At 44.1% G+C, this 19,457-nt stretch overlaps 1 protein-coding gene across 10 annotated transcripts in view; it reads left to right on the top strand.

The window, feature by feature from the left end:
* Nucleotides 1-19,457, top strand: part of LDB2 (LIM domain binding 2) — a 388,081-nt gene that overhangs the window by 357,792 nt on the left and 10,832 nt on the right. The window lies entirely within an intron of this gene.

Raw genomic sequence — 19,457 nt, forward strand, 5'->3', positions numbered from 1 at the left:
AATATCCTCCTCCTTGTTGGGATCTCCACTGAGCTCTGCTCTTCAAAATTCACATTGGAAAATGAAAATACCAATTCGATAGCATTTGTCATCTATCAAACTGGTAAAGTTATTTTTTAAATGATAATACATCGCATTTGGGAAGATACATGAAAAGGGATTCCTTTTTAAGCTGCTTGAGGAATATAAATTAGCACAACTATGTTTCCACATTTCATTTCCTTACTCAGGACTAGCAGAACCATTGATGAAAAAACTTTGCTGACCCCAGTGCTTCCTAGGGCTACAGGCGAGAATTGCTGCAAAACCAGCCTGGAGTGTTCAAGGAGGGGAGACAGAAGTTGTGGGGCAATCCCCGCGGGGGTGAAGACTCAGTTTCTAAGACCCTGACTGAGATACTGTGTCTCATCCACATAAAAATATCATCATGTCCGGTGGGTTTTAAGATAGAGTCTGAAGTAGAATAAGCATGGCGAGGACATTAATCTTGTTTTGCCACATAGAAAATGTGGGAGCACAGCCAAATTCACTGAGGCTTGGACTTTAAAATGGGTGTCATCCCAAAGGCATTGTGGACAGAGTGTTTGTCATTATTTAGGGGTCACCAGACAGACATGGACTGTGCTGGGGCATCACTCTGCAAGGCGCCCCCACCCCCAAGTTTAGGATCGTTTACCTTGAAAGCTAAAATTGGAGCATCGGTGCTCAGCACAAAGGCTCTGTTGGCATAATTAATAATGCCAAGTCCTCATGTGCTGTGTGATATGAATTGTGTTGCTAATTATATTGTTATGAATGTGGTTTAGAGTATTATTAATGCAGGAAATATCAATACTTAAAAGCTTTGCTGGCAGTGAGATTTTTGCTTTAGCAGGCATGAGCTGGCCTGTAAGCATTAAATACTGTCTTGCTTAGAGGCATTAATCTGTACTCCCTTTGAATACATTTAATTAAAAATTTTGACTTCCCAGTAATTGTTGTTTTTATGTAACCCCAAAATGAAATTTTATTGGAGGTCAAGGTCTTTTATATAAGCCCCCATCTGTCCAGCCAGGGTGACATCGCTCAGACAAGGCCGCCGTGGTGTCAGGGAGACAGTGAAGGGGGCCAGCCTCCTCCGTGGGAGTCTTGCTCTCCTGGGAAAAGTTGCAGCTTTATGGATAAGAATAAAACCAAGTTCAGAGTCAAAAGGAGGAGAACGCCGTAGAGGATATGATTTGGCTCTGTCCTTTGCTGTTACTTTCTTAGTGCTCGCTCTTGAGGGTCCATTTCAAACTACTTTGGAACCCACTGACCTGGGTTCCGAAGTTTGCTCTTCTTAAATGAGCAGATACTTTCACACATATGATTTTTCCTTCTTTCCTCAGATTTGAGGGGTAGCTGATCCTATTTGCATTTTTACAGACATGAATGGTTTTATAACTTCAGAAATGGTGTGCGGATGGGCAGGAGAGAGGGCACTGTATTCTAGAGCTCAAATACCTTATCTTAGGCAAACCTCAGAACAATCTAAGACTAGGCATTGTTACCCCATTGTGGTAACGCTGAGGCTCGAGGACATGGAAGCCTCACCAGGGTAACACAGTTAGTTTGTAGGCCCCAACGAGGATTTGAATTTGGGTCTGCCTCTAAGGCCCAAGCTCCTTCCTGGCTTCTCACAGGGTCAAGTTGGTGACTCTTTGATCTAGGGTAACCAAATGTCCCATTTGAAGGGGACTGAGGGCTTTCCTGGGAAATGGGACTTCCAGTTTTAAAATCTGGACCAGTCCCAGGCACACTGGACCAAGCTAATCACCCTAATTCCATGCCATCATTCCTCATCTTATTCCATCTTCCTAGATGACTATGATCAAGAGTTTATCCCAGAGAGGGGATTGGAGTCTACTGACTGGCTCCCCCTGTAGGAAGTGGTTGACACCCAAGGAATGTCAAACTCACATGGAGGGAGCGGTTTGCCACCGTGAAGGGCAGAGCTCTTCAACAACCAACAGGACCCAGAAAGTCACACTAACTGGCCCATGGAGCAGCTACCACCAGATGCTGGTCCCTCCGTCAGAGAAGATTTCCTCCAGCTTTGGATTTGGGGAAACATAACAGTTATTGTTAGTACAAGGTGTCTTGGAGAGAAATAAACAGACCTGGGCTATAGGGTGACAGGGGGGGAAAGAAAAGCAATGTTTATCAAATATTCCCCTGTCTAGAAAATTTGCAGCTGATTTAAGAAGCCCTCTGCGTACACACCAAAGAATACCAGGCTGCAAGACTGTACTAATAAAGTTGAAAATATGCTAGTATTAATATAGCTGGCACTAAAAAATAGGAAGTAAGTGCCTGCAAGTTTGTCAGCTTATTAATCATTCCTTTGTAAGCGGTGTTTTTACTTTCATGGCTGCAACATCTAATCACAGTTCATTGGCTAAAGGCCAAGTTAGCTTTTGCGTTGGCATATTACCATGTGCTATGGTTCTGTGCTTCTTGTCCACTTATTAATGCAGCAAACTTCCTATAATTTAGTCTAAAAATAGCCTCAGTTCTGTAAAAACAGTACATTTCTGTTTTAGCCATGGTAGAGAAACATGGAAGGGTGTGTGTGTGTGTGTGTGTGTGTGTGTGTGTGTGTACCTGGAGAAAACATGGTGATGCCTCAAATCAATAATTTGTTATTCTCCTGAAGCCTTCTTTTTGGGCATCCTGAAAATTAAAAGAGAAAAAGTAAAAGGAGGAGTGGAGAGAGAAGGATAAAGAGAGAAGCAGATTTTTTTCCCCCAGAACCCTAGCTATGCATAATCTCTGTTTATTTTTAGTGCACGAAATGATCATGCCAAGCTAGAATGAAACCCCAGAACAGCCTTTTATTAGAACCTTTTTTTCCCTAAATGAAAACTGTGTGGCACTCCTGTTCGGTCCTATTCTGCTTTCCTTCATCAGTTTGGACTGCAAAGTGGCCATGGAAAAATGACTGATTGACATATTTCCTTATATGATGCCTTATGCAATGACATCCTTTTTGGGTGCTTTTGGACAGAACATTCCTAGATAAAAATGATTCCAACAGTAAGGTTTTCCTCAACCACATCCCTGGTTTGAATGTCTGTCTGTCTATTAGCCATGCCAGCACTCAAGCATGGATGACACAGTGATGATTTCTCTAAATCCATGATTTATTTTGCACCCAGAAGAACTCGAACAAGACAAATAGCCTTTGAGAAGCCACGTGAAGCTCAGGGAGCTGCCAAGGACCCAGGTGAAGAGTGATAGGGGACGCATTTCATAATCACAAGGAAGAGCAGTGAGAGCGATAAGGTCTCATTGCTGCACAAACAGAAAAAGTGAGCAGTTTGCATATCGGACGTATCAGGTGTTCGGATTTGACGCAGAACTCCTGAATAATGTGCTGTTTGCCTTTTGGAGAAATTAAGAGGAAGGAAATGTCATTCTGCAGCTTCACATGAGATAGGGAAGAAAGATGGTAGACTGGGAAATTGTCGTTTCCTAGGCTGCTTCCGAAAGATATGGCTGGGAGCAAAGGGTTCCAGGGAGGTAATGGAGGAACTGGGCGGCCCAGAGCTGGCCCCAGAAACGAGGACTTGGCAGAATGCTTTTTAATCAGCCTTGGTTTCAAAACCATGTGCCAACGGAAGAGGTTAACAACTTTGCAATAGTCGAGGGCAGTGGAGAGAAGGTGAGCTTTGGAATAATTCGTCTCTTTAATTGATGTTTATTGAGCACCTGCTATGTGTGTTTTTTTTTTTAAGATTTATTTATTTATTTGAGAGAGAGAAAGAAAGCACGAGTAGGGGGAAGGGCAGGGGGAGAAGCAGGCTCCCCGCTGAGCAGGGAGCCCGATGTGGGACTTGATCCCAGGACCCCGGGATCATGACCTGAGCTGAAGGCAGATGCCCAACCGACTGAGCCACCCAGGTGCCCCGAGCACCTGCTATGTGTTGAGCACATTTGTGGCTCTAGAATTAAAAGGAGTTATGCTCAAATCTGGCTCCATTAACGTCTAGTTGTGGGTCTGGGAACAAAGAACTTAGCTTCTCTGGAACTCTGGTGGTAGCCTCTTGGAAATGGGGATAATAGGTCCTAACCCACTTGTTGTGAAGATAAGATGAGATAAATTACGAATGGTGAGTCACTTAAATCTTGCCAAGCCTCAGATTGCTCATCCGCAAAATGAAGATAGTAATACCTAAGTCATAGAGCTATTGTGAAGTTTAAATGGGGTGCCAAACCCCCCAAAATAATAGATGAGCTTTTAGGTGCTGGCTCAGGTGAGTAAAAGTCAAGGAAGAACAAACTTTGAGAGTGTTTCTGTGGGGGAAGTGGGAACTTGTCATGTTGGGAAGCTTCTCTAGGCTTTCAAAACAAGCTTTTATCATGCAAAAAATTCCATAAGAATGGAGGAATATGGTGACCCCACCCCCCCATTCTGTCTATGTTCATACCAAATGAATATGTGCTTTTAAACCGAAATGATCTGGTACCTCTTCAAGACTTAGGGCATTAGGTTCTGCCTCAGATCATGAGCGATATGGAGATGGACCCCACTTGCAAGGTACTTATTTTTCTTAGTGGCCAAACTGAGATTTGCCCACACATAACAGCAGAGCAAAACAGAAAGTCCTGGATGCCACGGGAGAATTTCAGGTTGCAAGAATTTTCCAAGTGCTAGCTAAGAGAGCTGAAACCAGACTCAAAGGAAAGAAACTGTCTTATTTGTTAAGGGGAACACCTTACCAAGTGTCACAGTGTGGTGGAAAGGACAGACCCTGAGCAAGAAGAGAAAAGACCACAGTTCCCAGGCTGAACCCAACTCAACAGGTGGGATCAGGCAGAACCTCTTGAACCCTATGAGCTCTATGATTATAAAAATATCCAAGAGATTTCCAGCTTTCAAGAGTCTGTAATTTTAGGAGCCTTGTGCTATCTGTTTTATAAATAATTTTTGAGAATCTGTGACTCCATCCAAATGCAGTGGCCTAGAGTGAACTTGTTTCTTATTTCTTGCTGGAAGGCTTCCATGTTAGTTCTGCTAATTGGTCCCGGCAGCTCGCACGAAGATGCCCACCCCAAGCTCCTTGCTGTGTCAGAAGGTCTGAGGAACCCATTCTTTCTCAAGTCTAAGGATTCAGCGCCAAAGAGGGCAAGGTCAGGCAGAAGTCCACCATAAAACTCCCTGAAACACACATGCACACACGCACACGCGCACACACGAAGAAAGGATGGAGGGTAAAGCTCCTGCTTGCTGGATCGATTTAATGACTAGAACAGGAGCAGATTTTCAATCATCCTATACAGATCTTCTGTCAAGGGCCCGGGGTCCAGGGATGTTCTCAAAGCACAGAAGTGAAAGGAAAACAATTAGACAAACACATGAAGACAGATAAGGAAGGAGAGCTTCCAATGTGTGTAACTTATAGATAGATGAAAGAAAAATAAAAACAGGACCTACGGTCCGTGATCCCTCTTGAGACTTTTAATACTCTCTGTAGGAAAACAAGCACAGTGAAATTAGAGGCGATGCATACTCAAGTTTTCATGGAACCCCAGAAAAAAAGTAGCAAAGGGGAGGGACCCTCAGTACCTAACAGCTCTGCTGAGGAGGAAGGAACAAGTGGCCTGCTCTACCTGCAGCCGGGCCTCATCAGTCTTTTTACACTGAAGGGTATGCATTGAGACTAAGAGGACATTTCCTTCATTCATTCATTCACTCATTCACTCATTCATTCAGAATTAATTTGTTTTTATGCTTACCTACTAAGTGTCAACTTCTGATGATGTAAAGGTGGACAACTCTCCTCGCCACCAGGATCCCAATCTTGTTAGAGAGGCAGCTTGTTATAATGCTGGATGATGGAGATGTGTTCATAAGCATGGGGATGAAAGTTAAGAGGAGTAAACACTTAGTTTGGGGGCTAAGTGCAAAGAAGTCAAAGCTAAGGAGTCCCTGAAAGCTCTGTAACTTTGGACCAATTGCCTACCCTCTCTGGTCTCCCTTTCCTCATCTGTATGTCTGTGTAGTTAATGTGCTGGAAGGTGAAGTGAGAAACCCATGGGAGGCACTAAGCCCACTGCTCGGTGCCTGGTGAACCCTGGCGCTAGTCATGATTAGAGGTAGTGAGTGATTCATTAGCAAGCTGCTTAAAAAAGTTTTATGATCACAGTTTTCCTCCCTCTTGCAACTTTTTCAAGGAAATCTTCATGTGACTGAAGAGTTGAAACATGGCTTCCTTGGGTCTTAGTTTAGACTCTGTTGCTCTGAATTAACTGGAGTAGTTGTGGACATGCCCCTCTTCTCCCTGAGTTTCCTAACACTTGATTCCAGAGTAGAATCAAGCTTTGTCTGTAATGTCTTCACCTTCATGAAGTCCCCACACATCTGTTCTTTTCCCACCCTTACTGATCTCCTTACAGACTTCAGATTTCTCTTCATGAACCACTTCTTTCCTCTTAAATCTTCCCTTCTCCTACCACGAACGTCCTTATACCTTTCTGGTTTCATGTCAGATGTCACAGCACTGACTTGTACCAATTAAAAAACCTGCTGCCCTCCCACCATGTGCATGCTTGAATACCCACCTCTGCTAGCTCCAGGGCAATGCAAAAATAGACTAGACCTTGTCCTCAAGTTGCTTACAGTCAATATCTCTCCATTCTCAGGAGACCCCAAATGTTGGCATTCCCCTGCCCCAAACCCTCCAATGTCTTCCTGTCCGCCTCAGACCAAAGGCCAACATCCTCCTAATGACCTTCATGATCCAGTACCCCACAGCCTCTCTGAACTCATCTTCTCCCCTGTCTCATTCTCTCCATGGCCACCATACTCCTCTCCTAGATGTTTCTCAAAGCTCCCAGGCCTTTACCCTTGCTGTTCCTTCTGCTCAGAATGCTGTTCCTTCTGCCTGAAATGTTTTTCCCCAAATACCTCACTTCCTGGCTTCCTCTGAGATTAAGATGACCAGATTAAATACAGGACTCCCAGTTGAATCTAAATATCAGATAAATAATGAATAAATTACTATTATATTTATTATTATAATAAATTATTTTTATCATCTGAAATTCAAATGTAACTGGGCATTCTATATTTTTATTTGCCAGATATAACCTCACCATCTGATCTTTACTCAGATGTCATCTTCTGGGTGATTGTAGTCCTTTTCTATTGCTGCTGAGACAAATTACCAGAGATTTATCATCTGACGGTAGACTAGAAGTCTTGGCATGGATCTCACGGCATTAAACTCAAGGCGCTGGCAAGGCTGTGCTCCTTTCTGGAGGCTCTAGGGCAGAATCTGTTTCCTTACCTTGTCCAGGTTCTAGAGGCCACCCACATGCCTTGGCTCCTGACCCCCTTCCTTCTCCAAAGCCAGCAACATCATATCAGGTCCTTCTCATACTGCCATCTTTCTCACTCTTGGATACCCTCTTCACTCTTAGATGCTCTTGTGATTATATTGGACCCACCTAGATAATTCAGACTAATCTCTCCTTCTCAAGGTCAGCTCATCAGCAAATTTAGCTCCCTTTGCCACGTAGCCTGACACATTCCCAGACTCAACGGATTAGGGCACGGACCGCTCTGTGGAGCCACTCTTCCAAGCAGTGATTTTAGCCAGAGTATCCAGATTCTCAATCCTCCCAACTTCAACATGTCCTGCGTCCCTTCCCTGCTTGCTTTCCCTGCTTGCTTATCACTAACGTATATCTCATGCTTACTTATCTGTCTCCATCACTGGAATGTAGTTGCATTAAGAGCAGTGATTTTCTTTATTTCTGTTAACCACATCCCCAGCACCTAGAACACACATGGGGCACATAGTACAAGTTCAGTTAGTATGTGTTGAATGAATGAGTGAATAAATGAATGAATCCCAATCTCTGCCAACTCCATTTTCATACGGTGTTGCCATTGTCAACACGAATCCTGCTTTTCACCAATCTCACTTCTATCACTGGGAGGAGAAATGGCTGCTGATACAAGGCTCCACGGGCGCACAATGATCACGGCCGGCGGGAGCAATTGAGCAGCTGAGCGCCACATTACTGAGAAATTGCTCCCTCCTTTCTGTCAGAGTGGAGCTGGAGGGCTGTTGCCTGGCAGAAGCTCCCAAGAAGGCAGGCAGGCAGGCAAGCATTCCAAACATAGCCGTGCACCGGGTGCTCAGGGCCAAGAGAAAGAAGTTCCTATTCCCACACTGACCATAGCCCAGAAATCCTCCCAAACAGCGGCCGTGGGGATGCTAGCCCAAACCCCAGAGCACAATGCTGTCTTTAGCAGCCTTGTGGGTATTTACACCAGGGCAGGAGGCAGGCATAACCAGGCAGTTAATGTTCAGAAGGGATTATAACTGCACGAACAAGATAGCCATGTTCCTTGGAAACTGTCACTGACAGCTCCCAAGGACCATATGCAAATTCCCTTACTCGCAGTATTAAGATTATCAGGCCCCATTTATATATGCTAGTGTTTAAATGTTACCTCACTGCAAGTACACAGTCTCTTGGCTTCTTGGGAGAAATAACCAGCATGCTACAAAAGCTACCTCTTTCCGGTGAGGAACAGCGCCGACAAGTGCAAACGCCCCAGCACTGTGATCAACAGCACTTAGCTTGGGGGCAGTCTCCACAGCTTGAGACTCGAAACAGCCAACGTTTGCCTTTGGGGATATTTGGTGCTTTTGTTTAGCCAAACGCATCAAAATACTGATGCTTTTCTCATGCTTAGGAAATGTGGATGGAAGAAATAACAGAATGATATTTACCATATATTGCAGTTCAGCGTCCATGCTGACAGCGCTGGTGGGGGCAGATCCTGCACAGAATGCTTTGGCCTACATCAGTCTCACCTCTCTGCTGTAGGCCAGAAGCTGAGGCCCTGACAAATCTGACCACTGCCTGCCTTGCCACTGTAGCTGGCTCTCTGAGTCCATTATGGGTGACCTCCTACACCGTGTTCTCTCTTGCATTCACATCTGTATTCCCTCAGTTGCAGATGTTCACCCAACCTTGGTCCTAGCTGCCTCTTCTTTCACCTGGCTGACTCCTAAGTCATCTTTTTAGGTCTCAACTTAATTATCAGTTCTTCCTGGCAACCTTTCCTGACAGCCCTTGCCCTTCTTTAGCGTTGCCAGCCCATCTGGGAGTCTCGTTTATCACCTGTCTCCCTCCTGGGAAGGGAGGCTGTGCCTGTGATGTTTACTGCTGCCTCCCTGGTACCCAAGTAACTATAACCATGCCGTGCATGAAGCAAGAGCTAACCTATTTTCTGATGTCTAATTACCTATTTGTTTTTGTTGTCCGTTCTGTCATATTCATGTAGCCAAGCATTCATTAATTCCACAAACATTAGATCCATTGCTGGGTGCTAGGTAATATAACAAATAACAATAAAAAAACCATAGGACACAATCCAGCTTTCTAGTTCTTTACAGTCTAGTGGAGGACTGGCAGTGTTATGTGTCATCTCAGCTAGGCTCTTGGCTCCGTTTGCTCAGGCTGCCTGAACAAAACACCATAGACTGGGTGGCTTAAACAACAGAAATCTGTTTTCTCATAAATCTGGAAGCTACCAAGTCCAAGATCATGGTCCAGTAGAGACCTCTGGTGAGAGCTCTCTTCCTGACTTGCAGATGGCCGCCTTCTTGCTGTGTGCTCACCTAGCCGGTCCTCAGTGTGTGCACAATGAGAAAGAGCTCTCTGGTGTCTCTTCCTCTTCTTACAAGGCCACCAGGCCATCAGTTTATGGTCTCATTTAACCTTAATTGCCTCCTAAAGGCCCTCTCTCTAAACACAGTCATATTGGGGGTTAGGCTTCAACATGTGAATTTGAGGAGCCACCATTCAGTTCAGGGCAGCCATAGTGCCAGTTATTCAATCAAATGCCAATCTAGGTTTTGCTATGAAGGTATTGTGCAAGTATGTTTATTGTCTATAACCAGTTGACTTGAAGTAAAACAGATTACTATTCAGTGAGCTTCGTTCAAGCGTTGAAGTTTCTAAGAGCGAAACTGAGGTTCCCTGGAGGAGAGGAGAATCTGCCTCAAGACTGAAGCATTGACTCCTGCCTGAGTTTCCAGCCCATGGAAACTGGATTTCAGACTTGCTGTCCCCTACGATAATGTGAGCCAATCCCTTAAAATACATACATACAAGCATGCACTGCCTGTTGGTTCTATTACTCTAGAGAACCTGAATACAATAAAGAGACAGTGTCGGCCAGAGGCCATTTAGTAGCCCTGAGTGACTGGTCCTCACTTTCACTGTCTGACTTGTCTGAAAGCACACCATTTGGTCAATAACAATTTTTAAAATTGGGAAATACAAATCAAAACCACAATGAGGTACCACCTCACACCAGTCAGAATGGCTAAAATTAACAAGTCAGGAAATGACAGATGTTGTCAAGGATGTAGAGGAAGGGGAACCCTCTTGCACTGTTGTGGGAATGCAAGCTGGTGCAGCCACTCTGGAAAACAGTATTTAAGTAAAACTTTAAAGTTAAAAATAGGGCTACCCTACGATCCAGCAATTGCACTACTAGGTATTTACCCCAAAGATACAAATGTAGTGATCCCAAGGGGCACCTGCACCCCAATGTTTATAGCAGCAATCTCCACAATAATCAAACTATGGAAAGAGCCCAGATGTCCATCGACAGATGAATGGATAAAGATGTTGTATATATACAATGGAATATTATGCAGCCATCAAAAAAATGAAATCTTGCCATTTACAGTGATGTAGATGGAACTAGAGGGTATTATGCTAAGTGAAATAAATCAATCAGAGAAAGGCAATTATCATATGATTTCACTCATATATGGAATTTAAGAAACAAAACAGATAAACATAGGGGAAGGGAGGGAAAAGTAAAACAAGACGAAATCAGAGAGGGAGACAAACCATAACAGACTCTTAATCATAGGAAGCAAACAGAGGGTTGCTGGAGGGGAAGGGGTAGGGGGATGGGGTAACTAGGCGATGGACATTCAGGAGGACACGTGATGTAATAATGAGCACTTGGTGTTATATACAACTGATGAATCACTGAACTCTACCTCTGAAACTAATACACTATATGTTAATTAATTGAATTTAAATTAAAAAAAAAGAATTTTTAAAATTTATCTGAAATTTACTCATAGCCTTCCAAGTGACAGACAGCACTCCTTAGATGTTTGTTAATCATCGTGGAGTATTTCCAGGCAGATATTTTCTCTTTCCTTTGGAAACATTCCAACTATGATGCTGTAGAACTTAGAGATGCTGGTAGAATCCATGGATAGGGTATCTGAAGCAATGGCCCAGTGGTCAGGACAAGTTATTTATAGGAAAGACATATTGACTAAACATTTTAGCTGTCTGTTATATTACCAAAATCTAATTTTTAGGCTTTGTACATATGTGTCTATACACACACACACACACACACATATAGGACAGGGAACATCTATACAATTTCAAGTACATCTTGACAAGTTTCAAAATGTCTTCCATGAAGCCCCTGCCACCCCCAACTTGGTTATACACTAATCATAATAGGCATGCATATGTTAGGACCTAGGTGTATACTTTAAGTGGATTTTGTTGTTTCTCCTAACAACCCAATTAGTTAAGTCCTATGGTTATCCTGACTTTCCGGAAAGACCAAGAGATTGAGTAATTCATCCAAGGTCGCTCAGTTATTAAGTAGCTGGGATTTGAACCCAAGCCAAATTTGCATGCTTAACCCCACTGCCTATGATGCCCTCTTATACCTGAAGTCCTTCATCTTTTATATATTGCCTAATTTCTTACAAACCACAATGTCAATTGGAGTCTATCCAGGGGAACAAAACCCCCACCAGGTAATTTAGTAGAAGAAATTTAATATGGCATTTTATGTACAAAGATGTTGGAGCTGGAAAAGCAACCAGAGGACGAAGAGGCAACCCTAAGATTAGCAACTGCCACTCCAGGGTAAAAAGGCAGGAGGCATTACTGTCAGGTCACTGGTAGAAACTGGGACCATAGTGGACCTATGGTCACAGCTGTTGGAGAGGCCATCTGAACCAGAGAAGACAAGAAATACCCTCACTTATTTCTTTACTCATGTAGTAGATTGAAAAGTACCCCTCAAAAATTCATGTTCACCTGGAACCTCATGGTGTGACCTTATTTGGAAATCTAGTGACCAGGGTCCTTATAGGAAGAGGAGAAGACACAGAGACATAGGGGAGAAGGCCATGTGAAGATAGAGATTGGAGTGACGTAGTTACAAGCCAAGGAACACCAAGGATTGCCAGAGCCAATAGAAGCTGGGAGAGGTGAGCAAGGATTCTACCCTAGAGCCTTTGTAGGGAGTGTGGCCCTGCCAACACCTTGATTTCAGACTGCTAGCCTCCAGAACTGAGGTTGTGGTACTTTGTTATGGCAGCCCTAGGAAACGAACTCAACCCACTTCCCTCCAATCTCCCCCAGTGCCTCCAACTGGCCAAACTTCATCCGAAGCAGGTTGGCAAAAGAGCTGGCAAATAGTGTGCAGGGGTCTGTCCTCTGCAATACAGAGCTGGAAGGAAGGGGTGGGTCTAAGAGCGAATAGACAAATAACCAGGGCACTATGGAAAGGGATGCCCATACCAAAGGACGCAGAGGAAAAATGAGGGCCCTAGGGTCAGAAGGAAGAGAATGTACTTCCAAGGCTTTGAACTGTCTGTTCATTGGCCTGACAAGTATGGCAGAGACACTGAAGCCTGGCTAGTCTGATGGGGCCTCCGTAGCTCAGGACAACAGCCCCAGCCCTTCTCTCGTGGGGCGGTCAGACAAGCAGCCAGTGGTCACGTAGAGGAGTCCTTTCTGGGAGCCTCAAAACTGAGATCAAGGCATAGATATTGAAATGCGTGTGCATGGCCTGCTCATTCCAGCAGAAGGATGGCTTCTGAAGTGGCAGCTCCCATGGCAAAGCCAGCTCCTCAGCACCACCACCCCTCCTCTCCCAGAGCAGAAGAGGGCTGTCTGTCTCCAGGGTTGGATGTGATAACTTTCCGCAGTAATCAATTTGCAAAACGAGAAAAGGCAAAGGCTCCCCTGGTTGAATCTTCAGATAAAAAAGAGGATGTTTTGAATTTTACAACCAATCTACCTTTAATCCTATCAGGAAATAAACCCAAATCATAATCTGAAATTTTAGAATTGCATCGCTTCTAAGGGAAAACATTTCCTTCCCTCTTGTTTTTCATCCTCTGAGGCAGAGTGGGTTTTACTCCAGTGGATGCCTGTTATTCATTCTTATCTGTTTCTAGGTGTGATTATCTATTTATTTTGCTTTGTTTTGTTTTTCTTTTAGATTCTGTGTATCTTTTTATTGTTTTAGTGGAAGATCTCTTTCTGTTAGGTGTTTCTTAATTAGGAGATACTCCTTCATCTTAGATAAGAGTTTGTTTCTTAACCACCCCCAACACTCTGACATCTTTTTAATTCAGATTCAGCCAGAGGAGTAAGGTACTGGAGAGCGCGGGGAAAGAAAGAACTCTGGTTTGTGGATTTGAACATACTGTATTTATCACTGAATTCTAAAAATGGATTTTTATTAGCGACGTTAGCCATCGAAATGCAATGTAACTGTTGGCCTAATTACCATCCCTTGGAGTATTATATCTAGTGACCCCCTAAGTCTCAAGGAGACCAAATGATTTACTCCCCAGTAGCTAACCAATCACATCACACACTGATCTCCTGGCTCAGTAAAGAGCCACCGATGCAACCAGGTTTTATCATAATACCAATTTCTATCCTTTGAGGACTGACCTTGTTCCAGGCATTGCATTAAGTATTTCCATATGTTGTTTCAAACTATCAGAGATAAGTATCATTATCCCCATTTTACAGACGAGGAGATTCAGAGAGGCTGCAATTCTTGGCCAAGAACACACCGTTCGTAAATGGCAGACTTGGGGGTTTGAACCCACATGAATCTGGTTCCAAAGCCTGCACCACTCATGTATGACCTAAATCTCTATGTAGAGGTCAATACCGTGTACAGGGAGCAATATGAAGACAATGAGAGCCTTTGAACTTGGTATAGCAGCGATTTAAGCCACTCCTATTTAGAGAGGTAGACAACAGAGCAGTTAGTTGTTGAGAACACAGTGTTGGAACCAGGCAGACTTGACTATGAACTTCTTTGCCCTTCAAATGGTTGTAAAACCTTGGCTACATTATAAGAATCACACTCTCAGCTCTAGGTGATTTAATGGCTGTGAGTTTGAGTTTCCTCGCCTGTAAAAGTGAGCCAGGACCTGGTGAGGGTTAATGATATAGTATATGTCAGATACATACTCCAGGGACGGGCATAAGTTAGATACTCCATGGTGATTATTAACTTACGACTCAGCAAATATTTGAGTATGCCTAATACGGTACTAAATAGAAGGGAGAGCAAAGGGATATATGGCTTGCTGTAGATAAGATGAAACAAGTCCACAAGAAAGGAATATTCCCAATGCAAATATCAACACTGGGCTGTACCTAGATTAGTAATAAGTGCAATAGAAGCAGGGGTCCCTTGCGGGCGGGCACGGTCAGAGACAGATGTGGGCTTTGAGCTGGACCTTGGAGGACATTAATGGTCATGCTGGTGAGATTCAAATGTGGTTTGCAGGCCAGTGCCAGACTGTAAACTCTTAGTGGTCCACGACAAGACGAGGAAGCTTGCTCTGGAATGTAAATCGACTACATTGTTGAACACATTGTTTAGTTCATCTGACTTTTTTTTTTTTTTTTTTTGACATAAGACTTTCTCAGTGAAGGAAGCAGTGAACTGAATTGTACTCTGTCTCAAGCTGCTTCTCCTGTGACAGAAGCACAACAAATAGTTTGCAGATCACCTACGTTGAACAGCAGTGGTTTAGAACAGAGGTCAGCAACCTTTCTGTGAAAGGCCAGATAGTAAATATTTTCAGGTCTGTGGGCTATAGGAACTCTGTCATAACTATTCAACTCTGGTGTCATATCACAAAAGCAGCTACCAACATTACGTAAGCATGGCCGTATTCAGCCCATAGGCCCTAGCTTGCCAACCTCTGGTTAAAAGGGCCAGGAAAGAGGGGAGGTCTTCTAGGCAAGAAGAACAACATGAACAAAGGCCTGAGCTGGTATTGAAATAGTAACCTCCGGCAAGCCTATATGCAAAGATTAGGTGGCTCAAGCTCAGAGGATGTCATCCATCATCCAGAAAACATTGAATCAAAATGTTGGCAGTAGACAGGACCTAGGTTTGGGAGTTAGCCAAATGCCAACTCCAGGGCATCAGCTTTTTCATAGGCCACCGCCCACTCTGACAAGCATCACCTATTTCTGGAATTGGGTTTGGGCAAGGAGTTGAGCAAGAAGAATAAGTGTGAACACATAGCTAAGGAGAATCAAATTTCTCCAGGAGAACTGTCAGATGAAAACAAAGCAAAACACAATACTGTCTACATTTACTGGGCCCTTTGTTACTACGAAAAGTCCCAGGATGTGCTGAGATCTTCCTGCCTGGCCAGGACATACAGTAATCGGGTACACACATGTGCATTTGTGCAAAGCCTTCTGTACGGGGGAGGCAATCCGTTATTTATCACATGCACAAATACGTCACCTCTAAGCCTCCAAGACAAGGCTTGATTTGTCTGCTATTAGGAAATGACTCCTTGCTGTAAATCTGGCCAATCTGTCTATTATCCACCCACCCACCCATCCATCCATCCACCCATCCACCCACCCACCCATCTATCTTTCCATCCATCTATCCTTTTACTCACTCAGCAAGTTGCTTTTGTAGTTCCAGGTTTTGATTCCATACCAAAGGGTCAGTGCTGGGGCCAGAATCCCAGAAAATGAAGTCAGAAGCATAGGGACATCGACCTAACTTAAAATTCTCACTAAATCTGCAGAAAGGTGTACTTGCAGCTTTGCTGGGATGGGCAAGATCTTTTTTGGGGATCCTAGATGGACCTGGCAGGGACTACACATTCAGGAGCTTCATACTCAAAATGAGGTCTCAGGCCTTGCTGACTCCTGCCCCTTCCATGATGTTCTAGAATTCCTCCCGCTATCCCCCAACACCACAGCAGGAGGAAGCCAAACTAAGTGGCAGCCCTGGGTGCAGGCTGCTGCAGATGTTGCAGAAATGCTGTGGCCTCCCTTGTCCAAAAGGGCTGGTCCACTGAGAACTTTGTAGCAGGCCCGACTCTGCAGATACAATTGTTCCTTTAAATCAAAAGACTCTGTGTTGTTATGCTTAGCCCCATTAATATGCATTTGACTGATGTGTGCATGCCTCTGTGTGTGTGTGTGTGTAGCATGGAGGAAAAGGCATGTAGACTGGTTTATACTTATTACAAACAGGGAACTCTTTACTTAGAGTCAATGGATGGGGATATAAGAGGATTCATAAACCTCCAGATATTTTGTACAAACTTTGAAAGAGAGGCTGCCTAGCCTTCCCCAGATTCTCAAGGGGGTCCAAGACCCCAGGGACAGCAGGAATCCTGGCTCCAGAAGGAACTGGCGAGTGACTGCGGGAGCCCACTCCCCCAACCGTCTTCCTGATCGCATTTCAGAACGCCCCAGGCCTTCGCTGTTGCCAAAATGCACTGGCTCGCTGCCTGAGAAGTCAGCCTCTTGTCTGAGGTGGTTCTGCCACCTACAGCACGCAGCCCAGCAAAACCAGCCCAGCAAAACCAGCCCAGCTCTACGGCAGGCTCGTTTGCACACACGAATCCGGGGGAAGCCTGCCTCTCCAGCCTGGGAACCCTCCTCTGGAAGAAAAATGGCTTTGGAGATTCCTGATTAGTATTCAGAGATAGGAACTCCTTTGGGGTGGGTTACAGCGATGGGAAGATATTTTTACATTCAAGGGGAATGGATAAACCCTGAGGATTAGCACCTGAAAAAAGTGCTGCCCAAAACCCAGGGAGGAAACCACGCCCCACAAGAAAGAAGTAGATAATGAGCTTAAGGGTTCTCTCAGTAAATGCAGCTCTCCCTGCTGGTATGCTCCATGCCCACTGCCCTTCTGGGTCCACAGAGGTCACTTCTGCCATCTAACTTGTCACGTAATGAAAATACTTGCTTCATAAACATGTGATTGCCAAAGATGCTTAGCTGTACACCCGAGTCGTTTTCTTAATATGCTTAAATCATCCCAAAGGGGGCTGTATCCTTGCTGAGGATAGAGATGATGTTATCCTCCTCGTTATGTCCGCAGCGCCGAAGCAGAGTGCCTGACCCTTAGGAAGAAGCTCTATAAATGCTTGTTGATTTAAAGGAATAGAAGCGGTGTTTGTTTCACAGTCTGTGCTGTTCTTGCTAATACAGAATCATCATATCTACTGTTTGTTGAACTCTGACCTGTCGGACATAACATCTCAAATTCTCACAATGCTACGCAAGATGGGTATTGTCTTACAGGTGAAACTGAGAGCCAGCACTCTTAAGGGGCTCAGCCAAGGATGCACACCTAGGGACAGAATTAAAATCCATACCTAGACCTCTTGGCTTCTAAGTCTGTGCTTGTTCTGCTCCATCCATGTATTTTTATATCCACGGTAAGCCCATTTCTCAAAAATGGGGAATGGGCCAAAGGAAATGGTTGAAAACCTAACTTTGTTATTTTAATTAAAAAACAAAACAAAACATTTTTCCATCCCTTAGAATTTCCCTGAAACCTCTTCTTGCTAACCTAGCTTAATAATAGATGCAAACATCTTCTGACCCTGTCTGAATCTAGCAGTGGTTCTCCTTTGGTGGATAATCCACTCTTATCTCTGTTTGTAGAGATGACAGTGGACTACTTCGCTCTGTTTGGACTGGTGAGCATCAGTGGCTGGGGCAGACCTGAGGCTGTCTTTAGCTTGCATAGACTTTGATTTCCAGTGAGGAATTCCTTATGGAGGAAAGATACACATCGAGTCTTCACAGTGTGGGAATGTGGAGTTAATTGCACAGGAATTCCTCGCTTTCATGGGGTCTTCCTTACCAACATTTTAAATTTCAGAAAGGACTCCGAAGCAAGAAGATAGACAAGACTGAAGATGCCCCATAACTAATCCAGATCTCATTACCTGACAGCCTGGTTCACTAGGGTTGAGTGGCTCTTTGGCCAAAGTGTATCTTTGTCCCACACTGTACTTGTGTCATTCAGGCTTTAAAATCTTGCTCTCTTCTTCCTGAGAAACTGCAGTGGGAAAGTGACTGCAGTTGTCCTGTCAATGGAGTTAGCGGTTTGGGCCAAGTTTAGATCATCAATAGGTAAAAAGAGCAGAGAAATTTTTCTAGATGAAGGTAATCTTGATTATCATGCTTAGGCTTGAGAAGAGAGGAAGAGCATGGGCAAGTGGGGTTAAGTGAGAAAAAAGTGGAGTTCAAACTGGAAGCCACGGGGAATTTGCACATGTCTTGCTGTTTATATGTATCTATCCTAAAGCAGACCTCAAACTTTAGTACTATGTATCAGAATCAGACATGAGCATGCTTTTCCAAAAGGCAGATTCAGGACCCTAGTTCCATACCTAGTGAAACAGAAGGGGAAGAGCCTGGAAATCTGCATTTTTAATGATCAACTCGTTTGGAACTCGTTTGGTTCTGACAGAAGTATTCCTTAGACCATACTCTCAGGAACATTGGCATGAAAAGATCTTCCGGTATTTATAAGAACACCTTAAATGCATCCATTCACTTGAGCCAAACCTAGGAAAACAGAGAAAAAAGGCACAGTCTGGGCATTCAAAGAGTTCAAGGTCAAGTAGAAAAGAGACTTGGAAGCAGAGGGTTGCAAAGCATGGATGAGTAAGTTCATAGAGCAGCAAGGGCTGAGTGCCATGGGAGAGCTGTAGGGAGGCACCCAGTTCAGCCCGCATAGGGAGAGGTACACAAGTGTAACAGAAGAAGTAACCTTGTCTTCAAGGATGAGTGGGCATTAGCCAAGAAGAGGGGAGGGAAGAATTCCAAGTAGAGGGAACCCAGTGGACCAGTGGACAAAAAGCAGCATGTCCTCTGAGTAATGACAGAAGGGAAGGGAGTGGTAAAAAAGATGGGCAGTGAGGGCACATCTGCCTTTTATAATGAAATGCTGTCTTTCCACATGGAAGGGTGGGTGCTTTGCCAATATGTGTACAGCTGTGTTGTGGTTTTTGTCTTCTCAGATACAGCACTCTCAATGCAGCAGTATTCTGATGAGCTTCCAACTGAGAAGGAATTCAGAAAAGTTCAAGGCAATCCTAAATGGATTTACCTTCTTGCTCATTCATTAATCTTTGTCATCGGATGTCTTGGACCAAAGTAAATCTGAAAAATCTAGCCAAAGGAGACAAGAAAGCAACCGTGTACAGAGTCACAGAAAAAGCTCCCACTCTGAACTCATGTTGGCATATGTTACTGACATTATCGTTATGTGTAAAATACAAATGAGTACATGAATAAAAATAAAATAG

The sequence above is a fragment of the Mirounga leonina genome, unplaced genomic scaffold (genome assembly GCF_011800145.1).
Source record: "Mirounga leonina isolate KUSES-001 unplaced genomic scaffold, KU_Mleo_1.0 Mir_129, whole genome shotgun sequence".
In the NCBI taxonomy this organism is placed as follows: domain Eukaryota; kingdom Metazoa; phylum Chordata; class Mammalia; order Carnivora; family Phocidae; genus Mirounga; species Mirounga leonina.